Consider the following 23,563-nt stretch of genomic DNA (forward strand, 5'->3'; position numbering starts at 1 on the left):
GCGTAAGCCCTGGAATCTCTCGGAAAAGTAACAACTTCGCGCGTCGAGGGTATTGAGAGTAGCACTTATAAGTGCACCAAGTGAGGGCGCTGGCAGGACGACGAGAGGATTTATGCTGCCATTGTGGCCAAAAAAATTATATGCATTTATTTCCCCGCGCCGCGGTGGCTGTTCCCCGCGCGGGCGATAAGGCATCGGTTGGTGGAAAATTGTCTGACAACCCATTAGGCCAATCAATCCGCACTCGTCCCGCTGTGTTCATGGTCCTTCAGCCAGCCAGCCAACGAAGGCAGCACTTTCTATATCGAGCGCTGTATGTGTGTCTGTGTGCCCACATTTTTCATCGATGCGGAGAGCAGCATTTTCCGGACCCAGGACTTCGGCGCGCCAGCATCTGACGGTTCTCGTGTCTGCCGCTCGACGAGCGTCGGTATGCTTCAGAAGTGCCCAGTCTTATCTAAACTGGCGCCCGACTCTCGTCTCGGCCGCGGAGTTCGAGATGAAAAATAGTTTAAACCTTCCCTTGCCGAGTTCGACGGCGAGTTCCTTTGTTTCGCGCACCGACATGGTGCTCCGGACAAAGTTTTTCCAACGGGGAAAAACAGTTATCTCGAGTGTGTCCTATTACAGCTCCGCAAACATAAAATTTAATCGCAATAAGGATTTGCTCACCGTGCGGCGAAACAGAAAAAAAATTAAAAGCAGCTGTCTGTGTGTGGGAGGAACACCCACCCACACATTGTAGTGTGAGTGAGCTCTCGGTGCAAACGTTGCACTTTTGGAATTCACTTTGGCCGGTGTCGTTGTCGTCTTCAGTTCAACGGGCGCGTCGCGTGCTCCTTGCCCTACTTCGGGGTCGCCGGCGCTTGGCTCGGCTCGGCGCAACGAGGACGACCTCACGCCAGCCAGGAGTCACCGGAAGCGATGAAATGGGTAACAAACTGTCGTCAACGCGTCTCCCCGGATGGGTTTGAAGAGGCCGCCCTTCGCAGTCGGCGAAAATTGGAGCCGTTTTTCACACCTCACGCCCTGGGGACGGAGAGTTTTCCTTTGTTCCCGGACCTCCCCCTTGGACCCGGATCGGGCGTTGGGAGGGTGGCGTCACAAAGACCAAATCAGTCACTGATTATCACCAGACGAAGGCGAACTGAGGGCGGCCAAATGGCGGCCCACAAAATGAGTTTTGTGTGACTTTTCCAGGTGCCCGGCTCTTCGTGTTTCTGTTTCCCAATGGAGCGTTTTCTCTCTCTCTCTTTCTCTCTCTGAGGAGTTCTTTGTTCGCTGTGTCACTGGCAGCTGTGTCTCGTCGACGTAACTTCCCCATTCAGAAGCAGCGCGTCGGTGTCAGCGAAAAACGGTCGCCTTTTCCTTTCCTTGTTTTTGTCTCATCAGCTCTCACTCACACTATGGCATGGCGCGCGTGTCCTTCTTGCGATTTCCCTCCACCGTACCGAGAGGAAATGAAAATGAACCACCATCGGGCCCGGTCGCTGGCACCACAATCACCGGGAAATGGATTAACACCCAGTAAAGCTCTTCGCATATCGGGCGTGCTTCCTGCAGAACACACAGAAAGGTGGACCCACATCCTCCCGACATGCCACCTGATGCCCCGATGCGACCGAGCGGAGTTCTTGGTCCTGGTCGGTCCAGCTCGGTCGTCCAGAGAAGATCCGTTTTTGCTGCCACTTCCTTTTTCGCAAGGATAAGACGGCGCGTCGGTGTCTTAAGTCGGTAAGCAGTTGCGGTGTGGTGTGGCCAGCGACTACTAGAGCCACGACGACGGACACTCCGTAAACTTTCTCACTCTTACTCACTCTATCGCACTCGCTCTCGCTCCTGGTGGATTATCGAAATAATAATACCGTAATCAAGGGGCGGAAGAAATATGGATCGAATAAGTTCTCGGTCCTCCCGGCCCTCGGACGACGGGACAGGACGACGGTCTCCCGGACGGAAACAAATGTGAACCACAACCACACCGACCTCGGGATGGTTTTTTAGGATTTTTTTAGCCTCCCATTTCTTCGAGGGGACTGGTACGTAGCACTTGCAGAGGATTTCGCCTAACTCTATGATTATTTATGGTGACCACCCGAAACGCGGGCCCCCCGGCCAATAATCCAACGGAGCAATTGAAAGTAAACATGGATGAGAGAGGCTTAGCGTCGTTCTTCGTCACAAGGAAAATGCAAAGGTAGTAAGAGAATGTTGTTAAATAAACATCCAGCATTAGGCACGCGTCCAATATTAGATGGAATCGCCACAAAATATATTGCGTTGGGGGAAACAGAATTCCATTATTTTCTCCGTTTTCTCGGAAGGTGTAGTGATCGGTGAAACAATTTCAAGTTTGTTCTCCGTTGATAAAGATGCACTTCGCATAGTACACATAGAAATAATCAAAGTTGATCGGCATGTTAGTACTCGTAACATCGCCGAGGAGATGGAGCGATGGCCTACCGCCCAGGAATGTTCTACTGCGTATTAGATGAGACTTGCAGGGAAACGTTTATTATGAGTTGCTTCGTTTATTATGAAAGCTAATTACTTTCGCGAAAGGGACATTATGAAGTTACTCTTGAATTGGCAACAAATTACAAGACGAAACGGGGCATATTTGACCCAACTCGGACATGCCGAAACATTTTAAATTAATGTTTGGAACTTCACGCAAAAATAATCGTATTCACCTTCTCACCAACCTAATATTCGAATGTTGGCAGGCACCGTTGGGTCTGTTTCGCCGCTTAATAGTTTTATTTATTTGCTCCTATAAAGAAGTCAACCTAAGGTTATTTGCAAAAACATGGCCGCTTATCCGCTCATCAGTGAAGGGACACACCGACACGGGTCCGGGCAAGCAGCTGCCGACCACATCATTTACAGTTTTGACTTCTGAATGGATCCTTATTTTGCGCGATAATCTCAAGCTTTATTGCCACTTTGGCCAACACGCGCGCGCCCGCGCCAAGGTTGCGCAGCGTTTTATGTTGTTGCCGCGCTTCCTGTACGTGGTTCCCGGGGATTTTGCAGACACGCCGGGAGAGCGAAAGAGGAAGAGAAGTTAGCACTTCACACCGCGCACACACTGGCACGCCATGGAATAGTTTTCATAATTTATCTCTCGCGGCCCAAGCGAACTATGATTTTCTTAACACTTTGCATACACTTTGCGCCCGATCGTGGCCGGCCGGAGTTTAATGGAGGAACACGCACCCCGGAGGACCGGAGGTGATAAAAATCGCGGAACCGGAATCCGTCCGGCGAGCGTTCCGGCCGGGCCATCATCCACCGCTAGCCTGTTCGCCACCGGGCCCTCCCCGTAATGTGCTCGGTTCTTTTTTCCCTGCACCCCTGATGAAGGTGTAACGGACGGGCCGAGGGGAACTCCATTTAAATAGCAAAAACGTCGTTACAAAACGACGAGGCTGCTCAGCTTGTTTTTGCTGTTGCCCCGCTCTCGGTCTTCGCGATACGATCGGAGAGTCTTGCGTTTTACTCGCTAATTACCCCTCAGATTTGCCAATTTGCTTCCTTTCTCAGGGGGTTCGTTTTTTTCCGCACACACAGAAACGCACAGCTCCCTCGGCACACACAGGCGTACTAATTTCATTAAGAACATGCGCTTCTTATGCACTTCGTGCTCGCAAGGCCTGGCCGCAAGGCTCGGCGCGCGCGCGTCTGCAATTTTGCACTTCATTCCTCTTTTGACGAATGCCTTTCCAAATCCTTCGCCACTCTGCCACCTCTCTCAGGCAGGCTGATCCGGCCGCAGAATGAGGGGCCTCATCAATCATTGCTTGTCTAGGAGAACGCCCAGAGAATGCCGCGCGGAGAGGTTGGTTTGCAATCAAGCGTGGAATTCAATTTGCGATTTGCGTCTTTCCGCCTTGTTTAATGTCTTAGCACTCACTCGGTCAGTGGTGGTGTGTGGCTGTGTAGAGCCTCGGCAATCGTCAGCTGCTGCTGCTGCCTGGCTGGCTGGCTGGCTAATCCGGTCGGGTGTTAGAAATATAATTGCAAACAATTAGCAACACAACCGACGAGAGAAGATCCTGCTTCCTACACGATTGCGCGCTTGATGATGATGATGATGGTGATCAATTATGAAGTAGCGTTTTCGGCTGGGGATTTCGGACCGGAAGTCGTTTCGCTCCGTCTTTAACAAGGCTCTTAACAGCACACGTTAAAAATTCGGCAAAAATTGGCTCGTCAAAGATTAGAAATTGAGAATAAGTAGCCGCGAGATCGAGGTAGTTAACGCCGCGGGGCACGGACTAGCAAACTTAATCGAAAAGTAGAACGTTATCACACGTCAACCAGAGTAGGTTTAGTTATTTTTGAATAATAATTACGTGATTTTTCATATGTTTTAGCAATAAAATACAGAATTAGGGATGAAGGTGAAATCGCGCGGTGAAGATATGAAATAGCAGCACGCAACATCAAATGGTCATAAATGTGAGTTTTGATGAAAGAACCAATAATATTTGAAAAATATTGGACAAAAGCGATATAACCTAATAATATAAATAGCGGTATAACCTAATACTAAATAACCTAATAATAAAAAAGCTAGTGAGCGTAAGAATTGAACACGAAAATGAATTGAGTAACGTCTAGTCAATATCTTTATCACAAACCATTCGCCCCAATTCAATTCGCCGTAACTATTCTACCAAAACTAAAATCCTTAGGCCAATTTTTTCGCAACCGACATGCTTTGAAACCCGCCTAATTCGAGGCAAAGGTGCTCTTGATTTATAAATTTTTCTTATGAGTCAACTGCAGTTATGAGAACTTGAACTTTTCTCCTATATGGGGTCTAAATCATCCTTAAAAAATAAATGAAAAATTAATTAAGGCCCAGGAATGCTTTGTTTCCATGAAACTAACTTCCATGAAACTTAATCAGGCTGTTTAAGAATGTCATTTAAGTGCAATGGCGTAGAATTGCAAAAACCAAAGTATGTTTCGTGACAGGGGAATACCCAAAAATAACTGAAATAATATTATTTCGAGTTAATCGATGTTTTTGATTGACTAAAATGAATTTTTCATTTTCGTATTTAATAATATCTTATTGCTCTCTAGAACGGAACTTTGTTTGCGTTAAACCATTGTGTTCAGTGACTGAGTTTGACGACTTTATGCACGACACATTAATGCATTTTGAAGCTTTTGCTGCTTTTTGAAGTGTTCACCGAACGGAGCATGTTTAATAATGCATACTACAGTGCCACAGTTTCGCCGCCGAAAGCCAATAAATGAGGAATTCATTACCGACCGCCCACTGGTGGCCGTTGGTGGCCTCTGACACACGCCTCATCAACCTGGCCCACCTTGGCACGCCAACCCTAACCCGTCCTAAAACAGGCGAGAGAGCGGCAAAATTACGCTTTAATTGACATACAAACGCCCATCGACATCGGTTGCAGCAGCGCAGCTCTAGAGTGCTGGCTAATAATAATTGCACAGTTGATAATAATGATGAAAAAGAACGATCAATTATTGCATTCCATAATGTTCTCCCTCTCTCGCGCGCGCGTGCTTAAATTGCATCAAGCGCCGGCCACCAGTTCGAAGATCGAAAAGTGCATCGAGTGCACAATTTAGGACCGTTAGTGTGTGCGTTTTGCGGGAGGCGCACAACGGCCGTCCATTGCTTCATTACTTCACGCGCCATTGCTCGCCAATTGTGGCATCGCAGCACGATTAACGGATATGGTCCGGTCCGGTCCGTCGCGTCGACGGAGTGTTGCAACGCGTGTGGTGATGGCCTCCACGAGTGGCGCTTTCGAGAGAGAGAGAGAGTTTCAACTACAGATCTGTCGGTGTCCCCACGTGTCTAATCACCGCCCGCCCGAAAAGAGTTGGAATAATTTACGAATCTTTTTAACGAGTTCCGCGGCAGCGAACAGGATGGTGGTGCTGTTTGTTTAGCGTAAACACAGTGGCTTCTCTTCGCTTCGGGTGCTGTGTGCTTCTGAATTTCGTCGAAGAACTTCGGGGGGGCGCTGCCACAAAGTTTCTCGGACCTGCCGCCAATAAACTCGCGCTAAGCCACCGGAAAGATGAAAAAATAAATCCCGCCACCCGGAGCTCCGGGGAGCTTTTTCTCACCACGCCACGACTTAGAACCACGGTGGTGCTGGCGCGGCCGCCTGGACACATCTTTCAACAAACTTCGCGCAGCAACTGGATTTGGAGCATTAAGCGGAGCAACAACAACCAACGGGTTTGTTACGGTCCGCCGGCTCCGATGGAGTTTTGTGTTGATTTTCTCTGTGGCCGCTTCTCTTTTTTTGTTGCCTTCTCCTCCGAGAGGAGCTAAGCTCTTGTTGTTGTTTGTTCCGGGCTGTTTTTTGATCTTCTGATCTGCTTTAGTTGGGTGCTGTTTTTTCTTCCCGCAGCTGCTTCTGCCACGTTTATGCGTCTTTTGCCCGCTGTTACTGTTGTTGCTGTTGATGATGGGTTTATCGATTATGAAATGAGCTGATCCTCTCTTTTCACGTCGTCGTGACCGCCGTTTTTTGGGCTACCGCCGACGGGGCAAGCGGATTAGGCGGGCCCCACCAAAAAAAAGTTAAGCCCCATACGGGCGCTACTGGGGTTACAATCTGCTCCGGGTGCGTCTGAGCTTGCGGAGAGAGAGCCTCACCAGAACGGGCGGTGGTTCCAACATTTTCTTTTGGTCATTTCATTCCACCGAATTGTGCGCGTTTGAAGAACGAAGCGGGAGATTATTCCAAAAGGCGGACACAGAACCGCATACGAAACTATAAACATCATTAAGGGGAGCGAGACAGAGGGAGAAACAGAGGGAAGGAAAACCGGCAAAAACTAGTAAACGCGAAGCGAACTAGAAAATGGCACGAAAATCGCGCGCGATCGCCTGCGCGTCAAACGAATCCGGTTGGGGGTCAACGAACGAATTCGCTTCGCCACGTTTCTGGGACAGGAAGTGTCCAGGAAGTGTCTGTGGGGATTGCTGCTCGTGGCTGGTGAATTTTCCCGCGTTCAGCTCCCGCGGATTTGGGAGGTCTCTCCATGGAAAAACTTCAAGAAGCGAAACGCACGAAAAACGCCAAGCGAGCCAGCGAGACAAATTATTCAAATAAAAATGGGAGCCACTCGGCTTCGGAGTTGGCAAACAAAGTGTCGAGAAACGAGCAGCACCAGCAGCACCTCTAATTGCTTATGGTTTTGTTTGTAGCAATCTCTCGAGTGTGTGGACCCAACACCACGCATACAGGCGGACTAGTGGCCCCGGGAAACCGGGTCTTTGGAAGGGTCTCGGCAAGTACCCTCTCCAAACACACAAACACACACACTTGAGGGCCACATTCACAGCCTCTGAGATCACGACGTCGTCGGCCGTCGGCGATTGGGGTCGGCTCCTCTAACGCCGCGCGCCGCAGAGCGCTGTGCGCGGTTCAATGAATGCATCATGAGCTTAAGATAAATGGCAGGTTTGACGCGTAACCGCCGCGCAACGGCGTAGGTAGAGGACCGGCCCCGAGAGGCCCACGGAGACTCGCCTATCTTCTGTACGCTCCTTGCTGCAGCAATCCGTTCGAATAGAGACGTCGTCTTGGTCGACGTCGTCGTGGTCGTCGAGTAAAGGCCATTCCCACCAACAACTGGACACGGAGCGCGCGAGACATTGGCAGCGGTCAACGAACCCCGTTTCTAAGCCCCGATGGTGTCGATGGTGCGCTGGGCCGGGGGGACGGAGCAAAACATAATCAGCCATCATCAGCCGCGAGTATGTTGGCGGCGGCACTCTCTGTGAGGCTATGATCTCTCTGGCGTTGCGTGCGTGGCGTTGCTCAATCGAAAGGCAGGCGTCGCGATTTGACAGTTCGCTTCACTCCAGCAGCCCTCCTGCGCGCGTGTCGCAAACCCCGGTGGTGTTGGAATAACCATTACTAGTCGGGGCGACAAACCATTCCATTCCACCCGCTGCTTAATGGCCGCCATTTCGGGCGGTTCTTTATCCCTCCCTGTGGCTGGTTCGGAGATTGTGGAGTGCAGAACGCCGACAAATCGATTCTTTCGCGCTTCGACACTTCCGAGGCAGGGTTCCAGTGGCCCCGCGCTGTTGATCGCCATTCCTAGATAGACACAAAAGTGGTCTGTTCAAAAATGTTCGCGACATTTGAATTTCCGCGGTTTGGTTATTTCGATTGTGGCGACAAGTCTAACCACTTTTGAGTGATCAGTAAAATTTGCCTGGACGTGTTTTGGCTCATCGTCGATTTTGGTCTGCTCCAAAAAATGGATGGCAAAGAATCTCTATCAAATTTTGTGTGAAAAAAATATAAGGAGCGCGGACGCATTCGAAATGTTAACTGTGGCTTATGGTACAGCTATTATGGCCCAAAGACCCCCTCTTGACTTTTTTAAAGGATGACGCTAAGGTACGTTTTAGGAGATAAAGACGGCATAGCCGTAGTTGAACAGGATCACAAAAAATGATTTTTTGAAGTGCTTCGAGGATTGAAAAAAACACTGGCTCAAGAGTATAATATCTGATGTGGATTACTTTCAAGGGGACAAAATAGATATTCCCGAAAGGAATGGTATTTTTATGCAAAAAAACCTGAAAGTCGCGAACATTTTTTAACAGACCACGAGAGCACACTTTCGATCGAGTGTACCCGCCGCCAATAAAAACGGGCGTTAATTCCAAACCCGGCCGGTCGGAAAGGTCGGAACGTTTTTCCCTTCCCACGAGAGACTGTATCTGGAACGGCGTATGGGCGCAGCAGCAGATCGGCGGCCACCGATAGGCTGGCGCACCACCATCGATGGCGTACGCGGTGACGTGACTTCCTCCTTTCGAAAAAACGAGGTGGTTCAAGCGGCCAGTTCAAGTTTCGAAATCGGCCTCAGTCGAGCAGCACAGAGCGAGATTACGATCAGCCTGGGACCGCCGTTCGTTCAGCGATCCCTCTCTCGGATTCATCATCGGAAAGATAGAAATATAATTTACCGTAACCATTACACATACAGTGAGGCGGCAGTAGTAATTCGTAAAGTGACGGACTCGGACCCGTCCGGATGGTCGTAATGAGAAAGCGCAAACTTCTCATGACGGTTTTAGGGCAACGCAACCCGACCCGACCGGAACGGAACCACAGCCCCCGGCGTCCTGTCGTGTGGCACGGAGATTCTCACAAATTCTGTGTGATGTCCTTCGTAGGGGTCGGGCGGTGCCCCGTGGGCTGCTGCCTTTTGTCTGCCGGAAACTGGTCATCATGCTAAATATTAATTGGAAAACCAATTTTCCGCTTTTCCACCTGCACCACCACAACGATAGCTTTGGGCTATTTTCCGGCCACCGGAACAGCGGAGCGAAAAAGTTGATTATAATCCTCTGGCAATGGAACCCGGTTTTCCTTCCGCCTCGTGCCGTGCCGTGCGCCAACGGTTAGGATTATAACTTCATCTTGCCAGGATGACATGTGTCGGGGCGTAAGGTCGCCGCCCTATTGTTTGTGGCCCCCGTGTCGTTCATGAAAATTACCAACCGACCGTCTTACAGACATTACAGAAAAATCAATCGATTAAAACCCGATTACGGCGCTCGTGCGATGAACGAACAAATTGGATTACACACCCTCCACACTCGGGGAGCCGCCTCGCGGATGGAATTAATTTACCTCAACCAAGCGGCCAAACCCGCTGAACGACGACGGAAGCCGCCACCGGCGGCTTAGTCCTTCGTAAGAAAGGCGTAACTCACCTGAAACGAAGCGAAAAAAGGGAGAAGACAGATAAGCATTTGGTGCGTTAGCATATTTTAGCATTCGTGAAGGGCACGACGACCAAAAAGACACGAAATAAAGAAACAAAAGTCAAAAAAGACACCACGAGACGGTTTCGCTTCGTCGGGCGGCGGCGAATTAGCGGCGCGCATTTGAATAAATAAACATCGACACATAAAACGCCGACCCCCATTTACATTCCGCGATTACATAGTTCCGGGCTCCAGGACCCGCGGTCAACCCGTGGTGGTGGTGACGCGTTCTGACTGATGCGCCCGGCCCGGACTCGAATAAATCAACCAAATCTTGCCGCCGCCGCCGCCGCCGCCGCCGCCGCCGTCGGTGGAAGTGGCAACCGATGTCGGACAAATTACTCGCAACCAATAATCCCCCGGACACGATTCCGGGAGTGACAGGTCGTCGCCGTCGCCGTCGTGCCGGCGGCGACCATTGATAAAGCGTGAGTGCTTTTGAATATTTATCATATTTCGTTTGTCTTTCGGTGACGCCCGCCGCCGCCGATGATTGATTGTTGAGTCCGCGCGGCGCAGCGCAGATTCCAGGCTCCAGACTCCAGGCGGCTAATCGGACGTTTGGTGACAGTGACAGAGACACGGAGAAAAAAATTAAATAATGGACAAATAAAAGGCACACCGAATTCTTGGAGAGGAAGTCGTGCCCGGCTCGAAGGAACACAACATATTAATCTCACCGCGCGGGCTCCTCTATCGGGGCTCACAATATTCAAATGAGCCGCCTGTCGGTCGGTGGGCGTTGGCATCTTACACACCGGCGCCAGAATGGCCCCACGGAGCCGCACAACACATCATCTCGGCTCGGTCGCCGCAGTCAAGGACGAAGGACCGATGCAGACCGAAAGAGGCACAAGCGATAGCTGGCGGCGGCGGCGACGACGGTGGCCATTTAACCAGTAATCTCTGAGTGTGTGCCGGCCCCGATAACGCACTGCCTGTCCGTAAGCCGTATTTTATTTTCCTTCGACAGGCGAAACAGGCGCATTAATCCGAGAATCCGGGGGCGAGACAGTGAACGCCGGCTGCTGCTGTTGGGTGAATCCGAAAGTGTTGATGTTGATCTCGGGATCGGAAACACGATACCGAACCCCGTGGTGTCGATCATCTTTCCAGCAGTTCTTCCCGAGAGAAGACCGGTAGCAGACGACGGTATCAGGAACATCATCAAGATCAAGCGGCAGCAAGCAGGATTAGCACGGATTAGCTCCGTTAAGCCAGACAAAGTGGTCAAGCCGCAAAATAAATTGACCTGCTCAAGACGCACGCACCCCGCAGCAGAGTGGCAAATAGATGCAGGGAAAAGAAGAAAAGGCCAAACGTTACCTGAAGACTGGACCGCCCAGGTTTCATCTTCAGTTTGTGGCTGCGAAAAGTCCAACCGAACCCGACAATTACCGATATGTCGATGCTCGATGAAGGCAAAGAGTCCTTTGGACACACCTCCAGCTGCTGCTGCTGCGAGTGGTTTCAGCTTTCAGTTTATTTAAATCGCACAAAAGCTGACATATTGAGATTAGGTCTCAGGATCTGGCCTGTCAAAACACAGTCGGGACACGCGCGGTCTGGGAGATCAAACTACGGACCGGGTCCGGTCCGGGCGCCACTTTCTGATTAACCTAATTGGGGCGCGGCACCTCATGGCGCGCGTTCGCCTCAAACCGATTGGCGTGTGGTGGCGCTCTATCTATCATCGGATCCATCGGCAAGGCCGAGGAGTAGAGAATCGAAACGCCAGACGTAGCTCGCATTTGAATATTGAATTTCTACGCCCCCGTTTCCACCGAGTAGTGTGTCCGTTATGGACGGACGGCTCAGAGAGATTAGAGAAAGGTCAGAGCGCACCAAAGCGGTTATAATGGGAGCCCCGGTCCCGACTAGAAGTAACACTTCCCAATTGCCAATAAAAATCTTCCGTTCAGTCGTTTGGCGGGATTAGCGAACGGACGCGCGTGGACGTGTCCATCGGTTGACCTCACGGCGCTCTCAGCTGTCAACTCAAACCGCTTGACAGCAGCAGCCAGCAGCTTTCATTGCCAGCCTAAGCAAAAAAAGGCATTCTTTTTATTCATACTGAGGCGGGATTTCCCTCGGGAAACTCTATTCTCGACAAAGGGTAAATAAAGAGCACAACAGCAAGCAATTGTTTGCTTCTCATTCACATTAACGGAGAGTCAATTTCTCCACTCTCGTGACCCATTCGAACATTTGACATTCCTTCATTCCTTCATTCCTTCACGTCGTAAACCAATGATGGTGCACGGAACTACTATTTGATGGTTAATAACAAAACGGGAAAGTAGCATCTGCTTACACTTGCAGCCATTCATGAAACGAAGTAAAGTGTTTAGTGAGAGAAAATATAAACACAAGATAAGAATCTCATGTAGGAATTCACGCAAAGCTCACCAGAATTATGGTGACAAAGGAATTCCCAGTACAATTTTGTGACATAAATATTCCAAAGGGATCTTACATCACAATCGAACCATCAATGAGTGAAGTTGGATGTCCTTCTTGGTCTACCAAGTCCTTGGTCCTTGGTATTTGGATGTTCATGGGGATCTGATTCGTCGTAAGGTGAAGATCAAATCCCAAACTTCTAGAATGGTGCCGAGGGGCCCTGCTAAATCCCTGATGGGTGGCGTGTTGACACGTAGCTGTCGTCGCTCGCGCTGTGGGACTCGCGGGATAAAATCTGTCAAAAGATCCTGACCGGATGATTAGGGGGGGCCTGCTGGTGGTTTGCGAATATATTTTCGTGTGAAGGTCATTAAAATTTCACCACCACCAAAGGACCCGAGTGGGAAGGCGACACATCGTGCTCTCTATCTCTCTCTCTCTCTTTCGCACGCTGAGCCATGCCAATTCCGTGTGAAGTGAGCCTCAAATTACCTGCGTCTGCGCTTCCTCTTGGAAGGAAATCAATAAAAGAAGTTTCGCTTTCATCTCCGCCCTCTGCGGTGTGCGTGTGTTTGTGCGCACCACCAAAGGCCGGCCGGGGCAACAATTACCCATAATTAACACCCACACGCGGAGACCCCGCGCTTGTTGTTGGCAATGAAAATGCAATGAAAAGAGTGCTAATTACGGGGTGTTGGTTTATGTTTTCACACAATCTCTCTCGCTCTATCTCACTTCCTCTCTCTCTCTCACAGGCAAGGGACTGTGCAGGGTAGGCAGAGAGGACGAGGACGAAGGCGGGCAGATAATGAGAGGGCCCTTTTCTGAAGCGTTTAACTTCTATTTTCAGCCTCTCCGCTCCGCTCGCTCTGGTAAGAGCGCGGCTTACTTGCGGTCGGTGCCGAGCGCCGCCCCATATTGCACACCCTCTTCCTTGGCCCCCTGATCCGGATTGGCCACGACCAACAGCAGCAGCAGCAGCTGCAGTTGCCAGAAGGTGCAGCGGGCGCCTTCGGCCGGCGCAGCATCGCTTACGCAACATGACTCGGATAAGCACGCGCAAACACACGCGCACGCTGAATGTGGGTCACGCACCAGGGACGCGCTGCGGTAAGCCTAATAACACGCACACACTGCTGCTGCTGCTAACGGAGTTATTAACTGTCAGTCAGTAACTAACTGGCAATAACTTACTCTAATTTGGGCTACAAAGCGCGGTGTCCTTAAACTGGGTACGCCGTATGGCAGAGGCAGGCAGCCAAACCACAAATTGTTATCGAAAAGTTTAACAGCCCTCCGAACCTGAGACCCCGAAACCCCCGGCTTCCTAAATTATATGTTTGCCGATTGAGCCCGCCAATTTGGTGCCATTGCGCGAAACTGGAAAAAGGGGGTATTGGTTGTGGTTTGTGGTCGCCCAGGCTACTTTTGAGAAGGCTCAGATTGAGAGCTGATGATGATAGGTGGGTCTTTTAGGGGGCGCACCTCTTTCGAGAGACGTCGCAAGTAGCAATCAAGAGAGGGTTTGTGGTGTGTGGTCGAAGAAGCACACCCCCCGTAACAACAGGGTGTTCCATATTGGGGGGTCCAATTAGAACCAGATCCAGATCCGGAGTCCTTGAAAGGAGAATCACAGACATAGAATGATTTTAATGTCTCACTCGGCACTCAGCCGGCTAGATCTAGTAGTAAATCACTGATCAGTGGAGTGGTCCTCGTTGGAGTAGTCTCTAGCAGCCTGTTCAATAAGTTTTGCGGTAATAGAAACGTCGTTTTTTAATAAATTGAATTTTAAGGTCGCAATTTAAGCGCCAAGAGCATTTTGACAGTGGCAAAAATCCATTAATTGAAGTTCGAATTACCCGAAGAATTATTCGAAGTATCCACCGAATTTATTTGGATTTGGACAGATTTGGCCCCTAGCGACTTCCATCTGTTTCCAGACCTAGAAAAAATCATGCGTGGAAAGCGTTTTTCATCAAATTATGAGGTCAGAACCGCTATGGAAGCGTATTTTGCAGCCCTTCCAGATTCTCCTCTTCATGGATGGAATTCATAAATTGGAATCTCAGTGGAACCAGTGTATTGATGTTCAGGGAGGCCATACGGAATAATAGTGTATTTTAAACCATAACATTGTGGTTTTTGTTATCAAACAGCAAAACTTATTGAACAACCACCCCGGACAAAACAAGCCCACACTCGAACTCCTTCGGGGGATTTTATTGCGGATGCCGCGTTGCGATATGTGTTTTCGGGGGGAAACCCATGCGTTCCTTGCGAGAAGCTGATCACCGTATAAACTTCGTTCAAACTTCTTCTTCTTCTTCTGGCGAGGTCGAGATTGAGATTGTCACAAGCAAGACCAAAAAGGACGCGTAAAACGTGCAAATCATCGTGACATTATCGGGGGCACCAATCCACATAAAAGTGGTTTTCGTCGTGCAAGCCGCGGCCAAGAAATAAAAACCGAAAACACGATCGGCAGCCGCGTGAAGGCGTTGCGCGGCGTCCTCTCCAAGAAACACATCTCCGCTTCGGTCGGATGAGTTATTTTATGTTTTTTTTCTTCTGTGGTGTGTGCGTGTGTGGAACACATCAAATCTTCACGTGGCGATTCGTCGCGCTCCATTTCATATTATTCGGCACCGCCGTCCGCCTACTCGTCCCCGTTGAGGTCGGTGATTCGGTGTCAAAATTATAAATGTGTACCATAAACATAAATCCTTCTCTCGTTTCGCCCGACTCTTGATTGGGGACCGGACCCGGTCCGGTCCCGGCTAACCGAACAGAATGCTGAATTTGCCCGATTCTTCGCGCCCGATTTCGGGAGCCCAATTTCGGGGTGCTCCCCCACCGGTTTATGAGTAGTTCCACGATGGCAGCAGAAGCCCGATCCACGAAACTATCGGGCCTGGGGCTTCTGGAAATCGAAAACGAAGCGAAACAATGTTGCGGGACGACACCAACCGATATTATGCCGCGGGGGGGTTTAGGTTGGCTACCTGCTGCACAGCCCATCACCAATATAAAAATATTGTCCATAATCGGACGAAGGCACTCCCCCTGCTTTGGTAAGGTGCATTTTTACGACGCACAAACCGAGTCTTTTTTATGGCTTCCTGTTTCTTATTTTATGGCGCGCGTCGTCGTCGCCGATTGGCTCTCTTGGTGGTGCGTGAAACGGGCACATTACTGGAGTCGAGGAGTTAATGCTGCTGCCGGCCCGTTTCTCGTTTGTGGCCAATTCATTTGCTATGCATGAGCCATAAACCCACCGCCGCCGAGTGGGTTGGTGATCCTCCGGGGTCTCCAGCTCCTGATTGGTAACGCGCGTTCGGACTGGCCTGACTATTCGCGTCTAATTTGGAAAAAATCTTCACGGTAGCCCAACCTCAACCCCAACGCGCGTTATTGCGTCACCGCCCGGCCTGGCCGGCCTTGAGACTAATCACAGTCTAATTTTGCCAGCACACACCGCCGCCAACAACCGGTGGCTATTTGTTTTTCCATGTGCGTAACACGCAAACGCAAACCAGACGAGATCGGAGATGGGAAGACACGGACACGAACACAGCACGGCCGCCTGGCAGAGATTCGCGTGATTGCGTGGCCAATTTGTTTCGTTTCAGTTTAATTTAATGGGTTGTTCAATAAGTTGTGCAGTTCACAGAACAGAGTGTGCAGCTACTAGCCTAAATAATTTTTTTATGTTGGATCATGGATCGTTTTGAAAAAGATCAACGTGAAGAACGTCCAAAATCAGCAATACCTGAAATCGTACAAAAAATACAGGATAACGTCGGGTGACTGAAAGAGATTTAGATCATGCCGATGTCGATCGTATAGATAGAGATTTTTTTTTTTCTCTTATGTCCGGCCAACAGATGGCCAGCGGTTCGATCGAACCCGACGGTGTTTCTGGTGTTGAGGAGTCCGTTTTTTTTGTCGGCTACATTCGATTGAGTTCTTTTTCGTTGGTCGAAGGCGGAAGAAGGCTCCGTGGCGTGTGATGATGACCTTCGCCTGAAAACAAAAACCCCCCACGAAAATCTGATCGCCGCCGGGGATGGCGCGCTCCAAACGTTTACGTCCGATGAATTTTAATTTGATTATCTACTGGCCGGCCCCCTGATCTACTCGGAGAACCGTATCAATTTGTTCCACCGCTGCGATCGTCGAAGTCGGGGTTGGTCGCCATTTTGAATTAATAATAATCGTTTTATCTCAAGGTTAATCACTCACCAGGGTGGTTAAACAACGCGAAACGGCAAGAGGCCGTTCCGTGGTTTTGTGTCACCTCACGGGGGGGGTGGGTTTATGCGTGTGCGAGATTTGGTGGCGGGCGGCGGCAGTGTGTCTGACCGACCACACATACACAAATGCTAAACGTGGTCTCTGGACGTGCGGCGCCGCACACACTCGCATACACCCGAGCGAGAGTTCGAAACATGCGCTCATTAGTGGAGTGTGTCGTCTCCGTCGCCCGGGCCTCAACCTGGCCACCCTTCTTGTGCCTCGCTATCTGGTTCTTCTTCTTTGTCTTCGCTTTTTATAGAGTTCTCCAAACGAGCTCCAAACAGCCTTGGCCCCGGCGGAGATCGCGATCGCGGTGCGTGTGAAGGTGACACGGCGAATGAGCGCGTCGCTTAATCTTCCCATTCTGTCTCTCCCTCTCTTTCTCTCTCTCTCTCTCTCTTGCTCGTTACGGCGCGCAACAACAACGACAAACACACAAAACGTTCGATTTTAGAAGATGATCAATGCCGTCGCGGCCATTTGCATAAAAACAACGCGTGCTCTTTGCGGCTTGCGGGGCGCGTGCGCGTGCATTAGTGTACCAGGCTGTTCAGTGAGTTTTGTGGTTCAATAAGAGAAGCTTAATTTAATGGTTCCAGATTCCGAGATACCATTTTTATGAACTCCGTCCCTCAAGTGAAAAGCTGGAAGAGATGCAAAATACGCTTCCACAGCTTTCCACGCATGATTTTTTGTCGGTCTGGAAACAGATGGAAGTCGTTAGTCGCTAGAACCTAATGGTAACACCTTTTTGTGCGATTTCTGGAATGAACAGGTTTACACCACTCCTTACACTGTTGTTTTGACTCAGCATCATGCTGATAGACCCAAGTCTCGTTCATAGCGATGAGTCCAAAAACCGCTATATCATTTCAAAAACGCTTAAAGTGGTTCCAAGATAGCTGCATTCGAATGTTCTCCCATTGTGCAAACAGTTTTCTGAAACCCAATACTTAACACTTACCATACCCAACACTGCCCGATGAGATGACCAGGGTTTCTACTAAATCTCTTTCATTCACTCAACGATTTTCCCAGATGATGTTGCTAGTGTTTTTCAACGTCCTTGACTTGGGTCGTCTTTAAGGTCCTGTATGATCACCTTTAAATTCAGCAACCAATCTTCCTTAGGTCCTTGTAGACTTTTAAAATTTGGTTAAAAAATTCCTTTGCTTTTGAACCTTCCAAAAATAGAAATCCAATCGCTGCACTATAAAAACAATAAATTTCAGCTAGTAGCAGGGCCCTCTGCTACTGAACCACAAAACTTATTGACCAACCCAGCACGTCAACAGCAATTAGAGAGCAGCACGAGATGATACCACCTCGATTGATCATTCGCAGAGGCGGATACGGCGCGCAGCTGCAGCTGTGCTTTTTTTGTCGGTGGGACAACACGGCGCAAACATTAATATAAAAATTTAAATAAATTAACATCTCGAAGCCATTAATTTATGGCCCCAAGCAGACAAAACAGTCCCAGAGTCGGCTTCCGCGCGCGAACTCCGGTCACCCGCCGGCGAGTCCGGGGTCCGGAGAGAAGGTATTTAAATCGGAAACCCGATCGGCGCTCCGATTCACTCCGATATTGCGCCATCGTCCGATCGTTGTTACCAAGAACATGTCAATTTGAGCACCTGCAAACCGCGCTCCACGACCACCGACCATGGAGCGGCAGGTGAGAGTGTTGGGGTTAAGGGGGTGGCGGGCTTGATTTGAATGATGACTCCTCGGTTGCGGTCGTGGCGGTTGAGCCGGCGAACAAATTGCGCATTATAAAGGCGTAAAATGGCGCGCGAGCGCGCGCGTCACTACGCAACCAAAAGGCACGACTCGTCGTAAGATTTGTGGTGGAGGTGATCAGGGAGGGGGTGCAGCCCCACCAACGCCCGGCCCCCAGAGCCCCACAAGTGGGCCACCGCTCGATGATGAGAAATTTGCGAGCAAAATGGCGTACGTGGGCGTCAGTCGCCGCCGTCCTTCTGCCAACTGTCACTCAACTGTCGACGTACTCTCGAGAGCTCGCGGGTGGTGGATTGACGCGGTCTGGAGGTGGTGGAGGAGCTGGAGCCGCGCCATCACCCGCCCCCGAGAAGATGGATAAAAGTTTGCGCGATGCGGACACGCGGGGGGAGATGATCGCGGATCGCGAAACGTGACATCAACTAACTGCGCACAATTATTTTCAGCCCTTAGATCAGCGGCCAGCCCATACTTACGTATCTGAAGTGCACGGAACGGAATGGCTTTCTTTCACACACATTAATGTCCGGCGAAATCTGAACATTAATAGTTCGAAAAGCGACTGTTGAATTATGGCAAGGCTTCTACATTTTACGACAACAATTCGCGCATTTTATGTGTCTCTTTATGGTTTCGGATGGCCATAAAAAAGAGGCAAACATCGGAGACCTTTTTCGACTTCGGAACTTCGGGGGACCGATCGGAGTGGAACCAGTTTATTAATATAAAGGTTACGTTGTTGCATCACACCGCTCTACACCGGGTTTTTTGTATCATCAGCAGACGACTCACAAAGATGTGTTTGATTTATCGACATTTTAATGCTACCGGCCAGCGACAACGCCTTCACGATATGCAAATGAACGCGGTGGCGGCCATGGTCGATTCCGATCACAGAGACACGACATAAAAACATAAGAATCCCATTACGTGTTGGGGGCCTCCATTGTGTGTGAACAACATTTTTCGCCATCAACTCCCAAACAGCTGAATGTCATAAAAATGCGATACTCTCCGCTCATTATCACCAAAGCTTCGGCCATCAACACACATCACACACACCGGTCCATGTCACAGGATCATGCATGGGGTGTTGGATCACCCGGACCGGAACAGCGGCACGGCTCCCCTCGCTCTCTGGTGACCATTTTTGCGGTTTACGCGCAGGGCCATCTGCAAACCATAATCTCGTTTCACCAACATCATCAACAACCTAGCATCCACCTCACCATCATCCGAGAGGAGTGTGTAGCTTTATTTATGCCATTCAAGATTGCCAATCGGCACCCCGAGGGGGGGCCCTTGGCTTCGAGCCACCCCACAACGGCCCCCATTCATTTGACTACAATAGTGATGTTTGTTTTTCGATGTGAGAAAAAAACGATGCCAATCGGCGGCCCCACAGGGTCACCCTCTCGTGGTGGGTTGTGGGATCGACCTTGAACCAGAGTGCATAAATGTGTGCGTATCTGCTGCATAAAACAATGGTCACAGTCGCGTAGTCGTCGTCTTCCGACGGCGAGCGTATTCGCCAAAAAGGTCAGCTCCTCGCAGCTGGAACGATCGCCCAATTATCGTCATTCGCGCGACCAAGATTTCTCGAGGTGACTACTCGTGGGGACTTGTTTTTCTGCTGAGTGTTATTTTAAGATCTCGCGAACATCGGCCAAAAAATCCCACTCTGGTGCCATCTTTGATTGATTTTTATTACGCCGATCGGAGGCCCCGCGTATCGGTTTCATCGGAGAGAGGGTTTGAGTAGCAGCATCAAAGCGGGGCTGAAGGTTATTTACATGAGAATAAAAAGAGGAGATCTGAAATGGGCTGATGATGTGCCGGGGCCCCGGTCATTAATTGTTATTGACAAAAATATGCTGTTCCGTTACGCGCTTCAAACAACCCCGGATTCGGTTGTTCGGTCTCCGGGAAAGGCCGACAATTATTCATCCGCCGATCGGGACGAGGCGATCTGACGACGACGGGCGGCGGCGGCGAGCGCTATCACCCTTCAAATCATTCACGTTTGATTAATGGTAATTTATCTCCCGGCCCGGCGTTACGCGTAGCAAACTCCGGCACAGTCCCCGGCCGGTCCGACTTTGAATTTACGGTTGCGGATCTTATCGCGCAGCGCGGGAAGTAATGATGACGTACCGGGAGGTGGTGACGCTGGAACCCTAACATATGCGCATTTTAACGAGGTCATTTAGACGAATCGATTGGCCGTAGGTGATAGAAAAAGTTAGCGCGCGTATTTAGGAGAATTATGGTGGGCGATGCGTGCCCTCGCGGTACCCGAAATTAGAAAAGTCGTTCCCATCATCGTTCCCGGTCCGGATGTGTAAAATGGTGCGCGCAATAAATAAATACAGACCACGCCGCGAACGAAGGATCCTTCTTCGCCGCACGCGCAACCCAGTCACAGTGTGGTTTAGAGTGTCTTTCCTACCGTTTTACTGAGCGAGAAAATCAAGCGCCTTGCCAAGGTCTTCCCGTCGCTGCCGCAGCCGGCTGCTAAAAAAGCCATAAAAAAGCAACACAAAAATCCGTCGGTCGTTCGTTCGGCAAACTTTTCGACCGTTTAGTGACGTACAATAATCGTAAAACGGCGGCGACGACGGCGCGCTGGCCCGGAGTAACGGCCGTCCGGAGTTTGGTAATATAAAAAAAAACGGGAGAAACCGAACCCCGAGAGGCAGCCGGCCGCGTTCTGCTCATGAGAGTTGATCATGTTTTTATGATCATTCACAACAAATCGCAGTTTGTTGAAGTTCGCGCACTCAAATGGGAGGTAAAAAGGAGATAAAAACAAAAAATGGCGGACGTGAAGAAGTAGCAGCACCGTGGCGCGCGATGAAGTCATACTCACTCTCGAACGCCGCTCATGGGGCCCCATCATCATTACAAATCGTTAAATGGGTACAATAATCATACACTTGCCACACACAGGCCCGGGTGATAGTCTAACACACGCGGCTCGGGGAAAAAAGGAAAACAAGGCAAACAGTCCGCGCCAGTTACTAATTGCGCGCTGATGAACGAATTTATCTTCCACAATCTCTCGTGCGCGAGGCGGCTCACTTGCGCACTTCATCGCTCACGCCTCACGCTCGTCCCCAGTCTGTTCCCCACACATACACGCAACCGTCTCTGTTTTTGAGCGCGGATCACCAGCATCACCACTACAGAAACACAAGAAACCAATAAATAGCTACAAACACACAGAGTCCGCCGCCAAACCATTTTCAGTATCTTGAGACGATTCGCTCGTATTTTTCCCATTTTTTTTTGCTGGTGGAAATTTGTTGCGACATCGCAAAGCCGGGGGGGGGGGAATGCAAATTATTTCGCATCGCAATCTCGGAGATCGGAGATCAAGATCGCCACCACCAGGCGGTGGTGATCGAGCAAAAGAAAGATACGAAGAAGATTTGATTTACGAGCTGAGGAGCTGACGAGTCGCCAACGACGGTCGAATTCGGAGCGAGCCCGGAGGTCATAATTAAAATTAAAATATCGCACAAAATAGGCGCACAACAGACAATGGCCCCAAATTAATTTGTAGGTTCGCATCAGACCCGAGGAGGCGTAATTAATCCCCACTTATCTTTGGCCGGTTTTTTCGATCGGGCCGAGCGTACGTAAATAATTGACCGAATTATCCGTTACCGAAACGCAGGCGAGGAGAACCAAAAACATCGATCGGTGGCCAACGAAAATTGCCAACTCATTGGGCCTCGCGCGCGTACACATAAATTATGCGCAGTCCCCCAACAATAACGACCCCCGCCGCAAAGGATAAGCGAATGAGCGAGACAGCGCGAGAGAGAGAGTCGGTGGAAAAGCAACTCCAATGACAGCTCTATCAGTGAGGTCCAATGTGGTCCACACACCCGCATGGGTACTCTCGGAAGGAGTCATCCTTCTCCGAACTAATTCCGGTCTGAAACAAGGTTACGTTTTGTGCCAGGATTTTTTATTACTGTCCGAGGTGCATCATCGCAGGCACGGGAGGCGGTGGCGATGGTGGATATATCGGGGCAATAAATACATTAGAGCCACTTAGCAAACACGACGACGACGACCGAGCGACGTGCGACGGCAATAAATCCATTTTCAAAATACACCATTTCACTTGCACCGTTGTACCAATATAATCCGCCGCTTATCGCCTCGGCCGTGAATCCTTTTCCCGTAACCATCCGGATCCGGGACGGTCCGCCAACGGCGGGACCAACAACCCAGGCCGGCCGGCCGGCTGGTCGGCCGACGCCATAAATATTGACGGTTTTATGGGAGCGCAACAATAAAAGTGCACTCCGGGCGGGCGTGTGGAGCGTCTCTCTGCATGTGCTCGGAAACATCGGGAATCTTCCGAGAAGTTACACTTTGTGTTCGACGGGGACCCAACCCTTTTCCCGACCGGGGGAGGTTTACGACGACGACGACGACGACGACGCGGACCCTTTGGCTAACGAACCATAAAACTAAAACCCAGCGAGGTGAACGCTAACACGACGCTCGAGGTCGTCGTCGGCATGTTCATTATGGGGTGTTCACTCGCATCCCGGGGGGTGGTCTCGGTCAGTGGGGGGCGGCGGGGGGTTGACGCGTAATAAATCGAAGGAACCCTTTCCGAAAGGGCCGAAAGGCCAAAGGGTGTGGATACTATAAATTGAGTGCCTTTTTCTCGCGCGATTCGATTCGCCGATTAAGCCTTCTCCGGAACCGGCCGCCGCTGGTCGATCGGCCAGTAAATGAGCTAATGAGCAGCAAACAGGGCGAAGTCAATCGGCGATCAGAGCAACGGGAGCCACGGAATCCAGCTCCAGGATGGTGATGCAACCTCAGTGAGCAGTGAGAACCGCGGAAATCTAACGAGTGCCAATCGAATCATCGCCCGCACCGATGATGCTGTTTATTTCGGGACGTGGTGGTTCACGGGATTTTCCGGATCCGGATTCGGTCAGGTACGGATGCTGATTGCGCCGCCACCGACAGAGGGCGCTCCAGGGGGCGCGTCGTATAATTATCGGTTGGGCCGAGCGCACCGTGAGCACGCCATCATGATAATTGCAAAACACAACACGATGCTCGATGCCATCACCGTGAAATCGATCGATCGCAGCGAGCGAGTTGTTGCTCTGTTTCAAAAGCTGGATGATCAGATCAGAGACCATGGCGGATTGATAGGTTTCTGGGAGCTGAAACTCGGTAGCAGACCTCGGGTTGAGGTGCAAAAGATAACTTTTCAATCGTAAAAGGCGTTTGAACGGCCACTTTGTGGCAACTGATGAGAGAGTGAAGTGA

The sequence above is a fragment of the Anopheles bellator genome, chromosome 2 (assembly GCF_943735745.2).
Source record: "Anopheles bellator chromosome 2, idAnoBellAS_SP24_06.2, whole genome shotgun sequence".
NCBI lineage: Eukaryota > Metazoa > Arthropoda > Insecta > Diptera > Culicidae > Anopheles > Anopheles bellator.